Here is a 14894-nt window from a genome sequence, read left to right as displayed (position 1 = left end):
TTCAAAACTTCTATATGAAAAGAATCATAATAGAAAGAAAAGGTAGTGCCCTAAAAGCAATCTGTTGCAACTCCTCTTTTGTGACCATACCTTTGAAATTATAATTGTTATAGTATATCAAGGCAAGTTGCCAAGTAAAGACATAGACAAAAAGTTGTCAGGGCACAATGACACCGGATGCAAATTATAACTTTAGAATATGGTATAGCAGAATCATTCTTTTCTGAAGGCAAACCTGGGTAAAACTGTGAATCCAGAATCATATAACAAAGCTGCCATTATTTGTTTTGGAACTGAAATCTAAGCAAAAAAGTAACATCACTTTGCTCAAGTTCTGAACACTTTCAGTCATATATAAAAAGCATGTTTCATTAATTATATTATGCTATAATTTTGGTTAAAGAAATACAAAAGCTTTCAACGTGTTATGGTCGACTGCAATAATTTGGACAAAGAAATACAGTCTGACTTCCTTCTAGTTTAATGAGAGTGTTCCCTAATTAAATTTTACATTTTATGGATCCAAATTTAAATTTAAAACCCAAAACCATATTTGAGTAGTGTCAATGTGGCTTTATGGAAACATCATCAGCATAGGATTTTCATTAAATTTCTTTTGTTCATTCATTATCTACCACTTATTCTGCACCTAAGTTTGCAGGGAAGCTGGAGCCCATCTTAACTGTTCGCCAGTCAATCACAGGACTACAGACACACGTGTTGTTACTTTTCCAATTGATTTTTTCGGACTGCATGTACTGTTGTAGGACCAAGAGGAGGAACACAGAGGAAACCCACACAGACATGGGGAGAACATGCAAACTCCACACAGAATCGAAATCAGGGTCCTTCTTGCTGTGAGGCTGGAGTGCAAACCGCTGTGCCACTGTTCCATCCAATTTCTTTCATTTATCCACTTATGTATGTATTAGAAAAACAAATAAAACATATAAAAAGAAAATCAAAATAAATTATTCGGGAACCATTTACCACTGGACAAATGCTGAGCATGAAATGCCCGATGTTTTGGATACATCAGCAGAGACACTTATTACAGCAAGATACAATCAGTGGCAGCAAGTCATCCCAAAACCCTAATGATAGCAGTGATTAGCCCCAGCTAACAGACTGGCATGCATATGGCTTACACGCTGCCAGAAATGACATTCAAATACCAATCAGAAAGAGATCAAACTAAACATCCAGGCAGGCAGCTGGTACTAAAGCTTTATCTCTCCCCAACTCTTCATTTACTACCTACTGACAAAGTTCATAGATATTGTTGGTTGATTTGGATCACCATTATGTGTTATCTTATTCTTGGGACAGGGACATCTGGATACTATTACTCATAGTATGCATCCCACACACATTCGATCTTTTTCACTTTTAACTGTTGAAGGCAAACTTGTTTTAGATTTTTCGTCTTTTAGTAATAGTTTACTCTGAATATGACATCACAAGACTGAATACATCAAATTTGCATTATATTACCCACCTGGTCAAATGCTAAATGGACTTTATTTATCTGCTCAAGTGATGCCTTAGTGTGTTATAATAAATTTCCAGTGTTCCCATGTCCATTCAAACCATATTCATAAACTTCAAATGACAAGAACTTTAGCATAAATACTTCAATGGGATGTGCCCTTTAGGTGGCAGGAAAACATTATCTGACAAGACCCACCACTCCTTGAGCAGTAGCCATCCTGATGTCCCTTACAATTAAAGCAAAGAAAATTGAGGAGAAAACCAACGGGACCCAGTTACTGCTGATGGAGCACTCAGTCATCGTGTTTAGGAAACTGCTTTTTAATCTGCTCTATGGTCTCAGTGACTGATTTTCTCACATCATTAGTTTTTTCCATTTTCAAGATACACACCTATTTAACAGAAAGCACCTAAATATTTAATGTAATAATTATTTTATAGATTTCTTTCTGTAAATCCCAGGTTTATTACCAATGGAAAGGTGCAATTTTAATGTGTTATCTTATTGTAGATGGGCAGGCTTCAAGGAAGGCAATCAGTAATGGCTTGTGGCAAAATGAACTGTGACTATCACATTGAACTGTCTCCTGAACAGATGATCAGAGTCATTTATGCTTTAGAATGATCAATCTGCATTTTACCAATGCTTGATCATTCTCTCAAAAAACACAATTAAGATGAAGGACTGCAAATATTCTAAAAAATTAGTTTCAACATAAAAGCACAACTAAAAGTTGCAATATATTACTGGGTTTTACACTGCCACTGATGCACTACATGGAAGAATGTTTGTCAAAATCATTATGATGAAATGTTTTGTTCCTTACACATTATTTGGGTGTTCATACATAGGGTGAATATTATTCTTTAAATAATAATTAAAATATCTTATCTACAGTAAAGACTTACAGCCATATTCATACTTGCAGCTGCCACCTGTTTTGAAATACAACACATACAAACACAAGATTGGTATTCAAACTACTGATCTAAGAATAAAGAAGGTACAATATATAGCACAACTAACTGCAAACCCCAAGTACCAAAAAGCCATAATAAAACGATACAATGTCAAAATTAAATGTTTAAATTTTAATACAAGACATGGGTTTGGAGGGTTGTTGACTGTAATATCAATGTATATATATATATCTATATATATATAGATATATATATATACATGTGAAATGAAACCACACTCACACACATATATATATATATATATATGATGCTGAAATCCTGTAAAGATTTCTTTTTCATAAATATCGATATTGTCAGCAGTATTTCTATTTGACATTCGATACTGTGTTCTAGGAAGCTGAAACATACCCAATTAATTTGACTTGCAGAATGTTGTAACTGTAACTGCAAGTAAATCCTTAAGTGAGGGCTTGTTATAAGCTTGTGGCAGTTTTTGAGTAGTCCTCAATAGAAGCGCACTGTGCACTTGACACAGAAATGAAAAGCTATTATGTAGCCAATGTTCAAACTTTGTTTGTGTATCTTTTTTTTAGATACCACCTAGGTCATTGCATATCAACATATTTCAAATGCACTAACCTGACTGATGCTTACATCTACTCAGACGGAGAGCAATGTGAAGCTCAGGTGTATTTTGAATGACTGACGCTAATGGGAATATGTATAAACACCATTATGTACTTTTGCAGAACCATAAGCACTAAGTGAATGATTGAATGTGGACCTCAAGTGCTCTTATTATTATTGTGATTGGCTGGCATGGTTCAAACATAAACCCTGTGCACCTGTTTATGTAACAGCCTTAAAAAGAAAGAGGTAGTACTAGTTAATGATTCACATTCTGGCTACATGCCCTGCTTGATGTATATTCTCTTTAACTTTCAATTTTACTTTCTCACAACCTTATCCATTAATGTTTATTGATAAACATTACCATTTGAGAATTGAATTTAGGTTAGATTTTTCTGCTTCTTTGTATGAAACAATGGATATAGGTAGTACTTTGTGTGTTCGTATGCTCTATGCTCAGAACAGGGCTTTGAATACTGTTCAGATAGATCTATTATACTAATCCCTGTGAGGAAATTCATTCTCTGCAATTAACCCATCAAGGATGAACCATGAGCAGTAGGCATTGCATCCACCAGCGCCAGGGGAGCAGTTTGGGGTTCAGTGTCTTGCTCAACAACACTTCAACACACTAGGAGAAACTTGGAATAGAACCAGGAATGTTCGGTTCCAATCGGTTCCTGCACCATGCAGCCCCCTAATATACAATTTTTGCCCTTTTAATATGCATCAACAGCTGGTTTGCTCTGCATCCATTAGCATACTACCAATAGTATACAATTAAAGTACAGTTAAAATGATAACAAACTGGAAGGGGTGACAAGTGGTTGTTATTATTTATGTTACCATAACATTAAGGTGGTTAAATTATGACATTATGTAATCAAATGGAAGGGCAAAATGAAGGAAATGACAATACAACATGGAAATGGAGTATAGGCTGAATGTCGATATAATAGGGAGGAAAAGCAGTTGGGCATTCAATGGTCTTTCGAATGACAAATACTTTGTTGCAGAATATGTTACAAGAAACCATGAAAAAAAGAAAAAAAAGAAAACAAACAAACCAATAAATTCAATTAAATTGCTGAATGTGAATTTGGTGGTGTTTTTGTAACTTACAGTTATAATATTCAATCTTTTTTACAGTATTCTTGAAAATAATGATAAATAGATAAATCAATTACTTTGGTTGTACTGAAAAGTATGAATGCTATAAAAACAAAGTGAGACACAGGCATAAAGACAAGCATCACGAAAGAAAAATTGCTTATTTTTGGCAGCCATTGCAAAGGAAGCTGTAAGTCATATAGCTAACCCCTGTGATGCAAGACATCTGCAACTGATCTAAATAAGCTTTGTCAAAGAAAAATAATATTCTTGTGCTGTGTCACTTATTCATTGCTGGACTGTCTACAGAAATGTGGCTTGTGCACTACAGTGGCTCAAAAAAATAATCTTTTCCGTACTCACTGCCTCTGGCTTAAGATCCCAAGCCATATCATCAAAGCATCCACCATGTTTAGGCTATTAACTCAATAAGTAAGCAGCATTGGTGGTTATATATTAGAAACCACAAACACTACTATGATAATAAATGTATTTATTTTTTGAAAAATATGCAAACAGAGGAATGTTCTCATTTCAATGTACTTCTAATAAGCATTAATTATGAAGTATATATGTTGTTAAGTGAAACTGCTTGCAGCCTCTTTATTAGAAATAATTTCATGTTTTATGTGATTATTACTTTTATTTGTTCCTCCTGGCCTGAATTTGAATATTGTTATACTTTTATCATATACAACAGTAAAATTCTGATACCAGGACAACCCTGGTCCATATCCTGTACAATTGTATAACATAGAACATAAAGTGTAAAGTGAATTCATATATAGTGCAGAGAGCAGATAATATATACAGCTGCATCTATTGTCAACAGGGCTCCGCGCTCTACTAAAACTTTAATTTTCTATAATTCAGAGCAAGTGAGGCACTGATCTAAGGTTCTAATCCCTGGGGCACAGTCATCTCATGACCACATTCTAATTCTCTAAATCCTCACCACGCTCAGTCCATGTGGGTGCCATGACCACTCTGCACTGTCTGCTTAGCAACAACAATGGAGTATCTGTGTCACAAGGCACCCTCCCTACATAATAGGAACCACTTGCCCATATGGTCTTAAACGCATGAAGCTGACACCAGACAAAAGAGCATTGAAATTTTTTAAATCTTTAAAGCAAGGTAGTGACTTTTCTCAGCTAACCACAATACAGCTTAGATTGTCACAAGGTTGTCTCAAGCTGGTAGTGAAATAAGCATCTAACTGAAAATAAAAATCTAAAAACAGGGTCAAAAATAATACTATATGGTCAATGTGGTTTCTTTTTTATCCACTAGAACAGCAACAAGCTAAATTGATATCAGTGTAATATGTGTAAACACACAGGTTTGTTTGTTTTGATTTTCAAGTGTAAAATACAGCAAAATGTCCAATATGTCCCTAGCATGGTCTGAATATAAGAAATTGATTACAAATCCTCAATTATTGCTCTAGAGCAAAAAAATGCAAAGTGCAAATAATGAGGTGTTGCCACTCGCAGTGAAGTGGTGAGGAAAATATAATTTCTGTGTGTAAAAATAATATTCTTTTTTTTATATTGAATATGAGCTGGGGTCCCATTCATAATACATTCTGTCGTATCAGAACTGTTTACTTGTCATCAGCAACCTTAGCTCTTGTGCATGTATCATTGGTATTTCAAGTAGAGGCACATAAATTGAACCAACTGTTTGAGTTTCTGCTGGCATCAAATAAAAATCCTTGATGATTGCTTACAAAACAGAAATCAAGAGTGCTCCTATTTTTTTGACCCTCTCATAAACATATAAGCTGCAACACACCCACAGACTGCTTTTTTACATTACTCCTTACATTAGATATTTTATTAATTTCACATTAGAAGTGGTACTACATGAATTCAAACAATGTCTACACTAAAATCCTACAAACAATGTTTTTTTAAGTTATTAAAGGAGATATTGACCATTAAAGTTATGTAAGTTCTCTGTGCATAGCTAACATCTAGAACCATAACACAAAAAGCTAAAATTGTAAACATTAACTCAATTTTACATGGTGTTTCAAGTTATCTCAAATGACTGTGTATGAAAGTTAGCCAAGATTTAATAATGGCAAAATATTTAGGAGCATTCCAAGTTGAAAAAAAGCAGAGTTGATTATTATATTTATTACTTGTGGCAGATTTAGTTCACGTAATAGAACAACAAAAAAACAAGGTAAAAGTGTTGTTTGAGTCAAAATTTGCATTGATGACAGGCGGCACAGATATCATGCCCGTTACCTTTATAAAACAGTTCACACTGAACGCAGAAAAACAAACACAGCAAAAGCTCTAAAAATGCAGGATTCAAATGGTGTCATTTCTTTTACTCTGCATGAAGGTATTGAAAAAGACAAAGAAAAACATATTTGTCCTTCTAGTCTGACCTTTTGGTGATCAAAAGCCTTAGGCATCCTAAGACATTTCAATGCCCTTATAGACAAAAATACACATGTCTACACAGATGTTTACTAGCATTTTTTCAGTACAGTATACAGCGTTTTATAAAGGCAACTTATTATTACTATTTTTTTAATCCATACTCCTGACCAGCACAAGGCCAAAAGTGGAGTGAAAAATTGTGATAGGGCAAGGAAAGTTGAAAAAGACAGAGGGATTGTTTCATATTATCATATACAACAGTAAAATTCTGATACTGTTTCATTGAATATGAACTACTCAGGTTCATATATTTACATTCCCTGTTGCAAAGTCATAAAGGCAATGTCAGTTCTCTGCAATAGTGCCTGATTATTTGCTACATTTACATTTTTATAGCCCATTACACTGGTCCAGCATTAATGGCTCTCATTTGCACATTTAATTCCATTAGGTGGTATACACCGAGTATGTCACATCTAACACTAAACTGGTGATTCTATAATGTTATCTTACAGTGCACCTGTATAAGTGCACTATATATATTATGCATATATATAATCCCGCATGCATGCAGGCACACACACACACACACACACACACACACACACACACACACACACACACACATATATACATACAAATAATTGGAATCAGATGTTCCAATCACTTCCATGGCCACAGGTGTATAAAATCAAGCACCTGGGCACATAAACCGTTTTTACAATCATTTGTGAAAGAATGGGTCACTCTCTGGAGCTCAGTGAATTCCAACATGGTACTGTGATAGGATGCCACCTGTGCAACAAATCCATTCTTGAAATTTCCACACTCCTAAATATTCCACTATCAAGTGTCAGCTGTATTATAAGAACATGGAAGTGTTTGGGAACCACAGCAACTCAGCCACGAAGTGGTAGGCCACGTAAAGTGACAGAGCGGAGCTCAGCAGACACTGAGGCGCATAGTGCAACAAGGTTGCCAACTTTCCGCAGTCGCTACAGACCTCCAAACTAATTTGGTCTTCATATCAGCTCAAGAACAGTGCGAAAAAGAAAGCTTCATAGAATGGGTCTCCATGGGCAAGCAGTTGTATCCAAGCCATACATCAACAAGAACAATCTGAAGTGTTGGATGCAGTGGTATAAAGCACGTTGCCACTGGACTCTCGGGCAGTGGAGACACATTCTCTAGAGTGAGAGTCAGGAGAACGGTACTTGTCTGACTGCATTGTGCCAAGTGTGAAGTTTGGTGGAGGGGAGATTATGGTGGGGTGTGGTGTTTTTCCAGGAGCTTGGCTTCTTAGTCCCAGTGAAAGGAATTTGAAAGATTCAGCATACCAAGACATTTTGGATTATTCCACGCTCCCAACTTTGTGGGAACCATTTGGAGCTGGCCCCTTCCTTTTCCAACATGACAATGGACCTTGCTTTGTGCACTGGTGCACAAAGACATCAACGACAGAGTCTTGTGTGGATGAACTTCACTAGCCTGCACAGAATCCGGATCTCAACCTGGTAGAACACCTTTGGGATGAATTGGAGCGGAGACTGAGAGCCAGGCCTTCTCGTCCAACATCATTGTGCGACCTCACAAATGTGCTTCTGGAAGAATGGCCAAAAATTCCCATAAACACATTCCAGAACCTTTGTGATAGCCTTCCCAGTAGAGCTGAAGCTGTTATAGGTGCAAAGGGTGGACCAATGTCATATGAACCCTATGAATTAGAAATGGGATGTCACTTAAGTTCATATGTGAGTCAAGGCAGGTGAGCAAGTACTTTTGGCCATATATTGCGTATGTATGTATGTATGAAGAGAGAAAGAGATCATAGCCCAAATCATCTTTGATTCAAAAACAAAAAGTGTCAAACTTAAACGAGAGGAGGCTAAAAAAATCAAGAGGTATCCCGCAATACCCCCTGTTTTTCTTCTGAGTATGAATTACAGCCCAAATCATTTCAAGCATCAGTACCCACAATTGTCTTTTCAAATAATATTGAAATGGCTACCCTTGGGTGTTCATTTTGCATATGAATAAAGCCATACTATGATAGCAAAGCACTGTTGGGAAAATATTCTGTATCCTATCATGAAATCCAATTTTTATAACCTATGTATCCTTAATCCTAGAGCGCGAGAGCACAAATGTAAATTTTCAAAGCATACACTGCATATTGAAAGTCCAAGTCCATGTCTGGTGCCCCTTGAGGGATGTTTAGAGGTAAGGGTATGGAGGAATGGCCCAATTAGGAGTCTTTGGGCCAGAAAATACATATTCAACAAGGATTTGGGCAAACAGAGAAAACCTCTGTTGATTGGCTTGAAGGCAGGGCAAAATGGATTGAGACCTCAGGTGGTCATCTTGAAAGTCAAAAAATTAGGCAGAGCCAAAGTGAAGGACTCCATACTGCAGCAGACAGAGGGTGAGGCAGTCTGAGGGCTGGTTTAACTTTTTTTTGGAACCAAACTGGGTTGAAGACACCACGACTGGTACCTGGAGACCACTTGAAGCCCAACAGAAAAAGGAGAAAACACTCCAAAACCTGGCAGCGAATGAGCATCTCTTTACCAGCTGGCAGTGAAGGCAGGACCCCTATGGGGTCTGGCACAGTGCCACGAAATGGGTAAGAGGCACTTGTAAGCACTCAGCCAGCCTTGGTGGCTATGGCATAAGCCATAGCCTGGGTTGCCACACTAAAAACTCTTGCAACTTTTGATATGGCACAAGGGATCCTGGCTGCAGACCAGCAAGGTGATAAGAATGTCTGCTCAGAATAGCTTAGAGTGATTCTTCAGGGTTGTCTGAAGCTTTGGTTCTTTTTAAACAGGTTTATTCCTAGCCTTAGGTGAAGCTGGATGAGGCCTAAGCCTTAAGGATAAATGGAGGGCAAATTGTTCGGGGACAGAGCCATCCAAGGCTAGGGTGGGAAACCATCCGGAAGCTATGAATTAGGGGTCACTGTTATCATGAACAATGCAAAGGATGAATAGGATTCTTCCTTTTTTGGTCTGAAGAGTTAAGAGGATATGGACAAATATGCTTCATAGTTCTGAATGCCTCCAAGTGTTCATCCATTAGATTTCAAGGTGTGTAAAAGCTAAACGCAGAAAGGAAAATCAGGCAACACAGACTAATTCAGTCTCTAAGGACAACCAGCAAGGGGCAAATTTAAAGGTTATAATTGGGCTTTGTAAGAGACACAGCAGTCATAACTGTGTTTACATATGAAAGGGGTAATCAGTCAGAAGAATGAAAGGATAGCACATTGCAGGAGCAGTAAGGGCTAATGAGAAGTGAATAACTGGTATAAAGTAGACTCCTGACAATGCATCTTTGAATAATATAATCTAAAAAAAAAAAACAATCAGAAACAATTTAAAGCAAAACAGAAACCCAGTGTTTGATCTGAAAACTGAGTGTAAAGAAGAATAAGAGTAAAACTGAACTTTACAACATTGCAAAATTCAACAAAAATGTTAAATTATAGATCATGAAATGAGTATAATGGAAGAAGCTAGTTCAATTCTTTCAACTATATACATTTTTAAAAGGCTACGTCAAAACAACGTACCAGTAAATGTCACAAAATACATCTATATTAATAATTTTTTTCATCCAATCCAATATATAAGTTATATCAAACTTCATCAAGTCGAGGAGAGGATGAACAGATGCAACACGAAAATGACTACATTTTGCCACCTGATTCTGATAAAAGTATTCATTCCACAATAAATAGAAATTTGAAAAATTTAAAAACAATTTCCCAAAATGTAAGCAAAATATATACCTCCATTGACCAGGTGACATAACAGCATAAATTATCACTTGTAATGAAATCAAGGCAAGTCCTGACTAGTAGCTCTTGTTCTTTTATGAAGGCTACAGTCCATGACATTTAAAAGAGGACAGTGCCTTTTTTACAACTCTGTTCCGCTGTACTGTTTTCTCAAACAATAATAGCAGCCATGATGTAGCAAAATGGCTGCTACTATAAAGTGCCATAATTGCTGTGGCTGGCTGTGTGCAACTCTTTTCACCTCAGTCTTTCGCCAGTGAGCCTGATTGAGCAGAATGATTTCATCTGGGGTGCAATGCACACCTGAAGATCATGAGGCCTCGTGAGGCCGAGCTTAAAAGGAGCTTGCTGCCAGCTGTTTGGGGCTAGATTGTTGTCTATAGTTTGTACTGCCACATGGACCCCTCTCCTGGATTCCCCTTATCCCTTCCTAATGGGGCCTTCCTCGCCACCATACCATCCGTCCCCTCTTGGTGGATCTTCATCTTTAAAGATCCATTATCTGTTTCATTCCTGAGTCCAGAATTTGCCATCCCCGACTGGGCTTCATCCCTCGTTTGTGTATGCTCGCTGCCACTTCCTAGCTCCAGAGACTTCTGTGACGTGCCCCCGGAAACCATCCTCACCCTGCACAACCCTCATTCATCCACTTTTTAAAATAAAACCCCTTTAAACAGTAACTTCTTAGTGTCTCTGCTTGAGCCAGGCACACCCTCCAGAATCATGACAAAAGTTCATAATTCCGTATTATAAAATGGCCCGTTTTTCCCCCATTACAAAAGACTTTCTTTCCCATGAATGTATGTAGACCCAGCCATGTTTTGAAGATTTTTGTAGTTCGATAATACTTTTGGGATGAAGTTGGAGCATGGTAAGACGAGGCCCATCATTAGTCCCACTCTTTCTCACATTTCAACTTCACAGCTACAATGTGCCCTTTAGTGTCAATGAATTTCTTCATGGATTTTTACACTATAGTCCACAATCATACTTTTCACTTTAAACTTCTGAAATAGTTAGCAATCATTGCTCCAGGGCTACACAATTAGCACTGTCTTATTTTTCAAAACTCCTAAATGCAGCTTTGGTAAAATGCTGACGTTATACACAAGACTAGATCATCACTCAGTCAAGTGTAGCCGCTACTGCAGACCTTAATAATTACAGTTTCAATACACACATGCATGTGCGCACACACTGCATGGTACTGAGCAAATGTATTAATGTAATAAAGAGGTGAAGATTTAATGAATGCAAACTGCTCATTCAAGGTGATCTAAGCATGAGATGGGCCATTGCATATTGTATTTCAATATTGGAATGTAATAGAAAAAATGAAAGCTATCTAGTCTTTTAACCAGGAGATTTGTATAAAATAAGTATACCCACCAAGCGGAAATCATTAGTCTCGATTTGGCTTCCACCTGTATGCTCCACACCTGCAGGGTTGTCCCACACTCTTTTGTGCAAACACGACACTCCATTAAGGATTATTCAACACTGCCTTATTAATCCCTTCTGGTTCGCTTCAGTTTCTAAAGTACCTCTTTAGTTCTCCCTATTAATGCTTAAAGTGAAGACGCCTTGAGGTTCCTGTCTATCATGACAATAGTAATGGTATATACCTTTTACCAGACCCAAAGTTCATATTAGCATTAAAGACTGCATGTCAATCAAGTGGAAACTACCAAACCTGCTGGGCTCAAGTAGCTTCATATACAGTTCCTAAAATGACCATCTCAGACTTCTTTTAAGAAATAAAATGCAAATAAAATTCAATAAAAATGCAAGTTAAAGTTGAAACCATAAAGCTAAGCCCACATCTTCTTATGTTGGTCTCTACACCAAAATTGTCAATGAAAAACAGATTACGTTTTAACATCTTCACACACAAATTGCCACAAATTCACTAAATGCATTGTGAAAAAAAGCCTTATATTTGGAGAATACAAGGTAAAAAATTATTGATCACAAAGCTGAAAGGATTAAGCAGATATGCATTAATGTAGCAGGTCTTTTTGCCTTACAATCTTAATACTTCTGTACAAAATATCCGTTACTAAATAACAATCTAGGTTATTAGTCAGTTTGTTGTGAAGAATATCTTTTACAAGACAGGCTCAAGCAGAGAAGAGATATCTTGTGGCAATCAGTACACAAACAATGACACACACCAGACACACACACACACCAGACACACACACACACACACACACACACACACACACACACACACACACACACACACCAATAGGCCAACCAACATGACTGAACATTGTGGGACATGTCTAATAATGCTGCACCTCAATTAAGTGTTCCAAGGAGGTGCCTAAAATAAATCGCTCATGAAAACTAATGCACAAATCTGCATATCTGTGCTCAGCCAAACCTAAAAATCTTTTGTCTAGCCTGATATTTTAAAGAACTGCCTAATAAGTCTAAATTAAAGTAAAATGGCAGCTTTGTTGAGTTTCCTAGCTTTTTAAATCTACCTTTTACTTCAGGGACATGTACAGCAATGTACTTCATTGTGTGCAGTAATGCAGAGACTGCACAGCTTGAATCAGCTGGAACCCTCAGTTTAGGAACATTACATTTTCACAACCACTCATTCTGTACCATTGTCTCTTTTGGTCTATGCTCCCCTGTGCATTTTGGTCATTTCATTAAATCTGATATTTAATTAGCTTAAACTCTCATTCAAACAGCTTCATTCCAGCCACTATTGTTCGAGAGGTCTGCACTGTGTCACGGAAGTCCCAGGGCCAATTAATGTTTCAGCAATTCAAGAGCAGCATTATACTGACATACCTTTATAGTATAAATACTCACAGCACTTGCGCTCACAGTGTAGGCTCTGTATTTAACTGATGAAGAAGTATAAATCAAGCTTAAATGTGGTGAAGAACAGAGGAGATTAATTAAACCAGTGACTCTACAGAAAGTAACTTGGATCTAAAACATCAAATCAGAGTGTGTGTTGGTTTGGGGTTGGATTTTATCAGGCTTGGGTTTGTCTGGCCATTGCTCATTTATAAATTAGCCTCAATGTTTGTTTGTTTTTTGATTTATTCATTTATTATGCATTTGTAGGCAATGTTTTTGATACTGGTCAGGCTTCAGACAGAGACCCCTTGTTTGGCTTCAAAAAACATCATTGCTTGAGCAATATGTTAAACATTTATTACACTACAAAGCCTTTCTGGCTGACTGTCTTCTAGAGAGGCTCTGGCAGCAAGCCTTCCAGAGAAATATGAAGCATTGTTATTTGGATAACCTACAAATCTTATCTTTACTGGCAGAGCCCTCACCACCCCCACTCCCATCTAGATGTGTTTATAGAGAACAGTGAGCTGTAACAACAAAATATTCGCACTTTGGCAGAGTCTGAATTGAAAGCTGTGTGTGCATGAGTGCATACACCTCAGGTTGGGTTATGATGTGTCAACAATAAATTATAGAAATGGACTAATTTGATTTCTGCTGTAGTTTAGTCTCTATAAAATGTATCTGCAGAGATTCAAACCAGTGCATTAGAGAGGTTTTGAGATTATTCTTTTACTTTTAACATTTATAAATGCCTTAAGTCATGAAAACACAAAGCTCTCACTGACGTGCATATTTTGTCAAAATTCAGCTAAGGATGTTACTTGACTTTCAACAGGCAGGCATACAATCTGATATGTCTCTGAGTGGTCCTTAAAAGCAGAAAGTGCATTTAAAGCCACCCACATGAGTAAGTGGAAAATTATTATTGCAATAATATACAATAAAACGATTCGCTGGGTCAGTGTTTTAAAACTTCACCTTCAAGGTAGATGAGAATGACAATGCATACGGCTCCTTCCAAGGCACAGACTCACTTGACACGGATTTATAAGATTAAAAATGAATTAATAAATTGATACAACTCATAGCATTTAAATTAAGAACATTAAGTATGTGCATAAATCAAGAGCAATGTTGAAAGAAACAACACTTAAACATCATTAGCAGAGACTCAAACAAGAAAAAAACATCTCACCATGTTCGGGCTCCACATGTGCTCAGTGTAATTAAAAAAAGAAGAAAAATTCACATTCACATAGAAAAAAGTAGAGGAGGATCAGGCTGGTCAGTCCGGCACATCAGTTCCAGGACCCAGGACTCTTCAGCCTGACACAGCCAGAGACAGTGCTTCACAGGAGGGCTGCGTCGTGCTTCTGCTACACAGAGCGCATGGATGAAATAGCCCCAGTGAAATTTCTCTCTCTTTCTCTACCATTCCCTCCATCCCCCAACCCCCGTCATGACGAGCAAAGTAGGTAATCTCATTACACCGGTCAGTAAAGGTGAGCCGAGCTAAAGCCCTGTCGCCCTTCCTCCTACCACATGGGCTAGAAATGGACCTGATATTGCTGAACATAATCAACGGAAATCTCCCATGAGATGTGTAGTTTTGATAAAGTCACCAAACCCACTCATGAAGGTGAAAGTAATATAAATTATTATAGTGCTTGGGCTGCTAGTCACTGCAGGTGAACCAGTGGTTTCAATACAGAAGT

General features: G+C 37.4%; 1 protein-coding gene across 1 annotated transcript in view; it reads right to left on the bottom strand.

The window, feature by feature from the left end:
• The window catches only part of LOC147236591 (protocadherin-15-like), a 159808-nt gene extending 145186 nt beyond the window's left edge, over positions 1 to 14622 (bottom strand). Inside the window, exon 1 of the mRNA XM_086171289.1 lies at positions 14375 to 14622. The gene's annotated coding sequence lies outside the window, so the exon portion shown is untranslated. The remainder of the gene's footprint in view (positions 1 to 14374) is intronic.
• Positions 14623 to 14894: the final 272 nt, after the last annotated feature.

Source organism: Fistularia commersonii, chromosome 2 (assembly GCF_037954325.1).
Source record: "Fistularia commersonii isolate RoL2024-O1a breed Wild chromosome 2, RoL_Fcom_v1.0, whole genome shotgun sequence".
NCBI classification, from domain to species: domain Eukaryota; kingdom Metazoa; phylum Chordata; class Actinopteri; order Syngnathiformes; family Fistulariidae; genus Fistularia; species Fistularia commersonii.
This window is presented reverse-complemented; position numbering and strand designations above follow the sequence as displayed.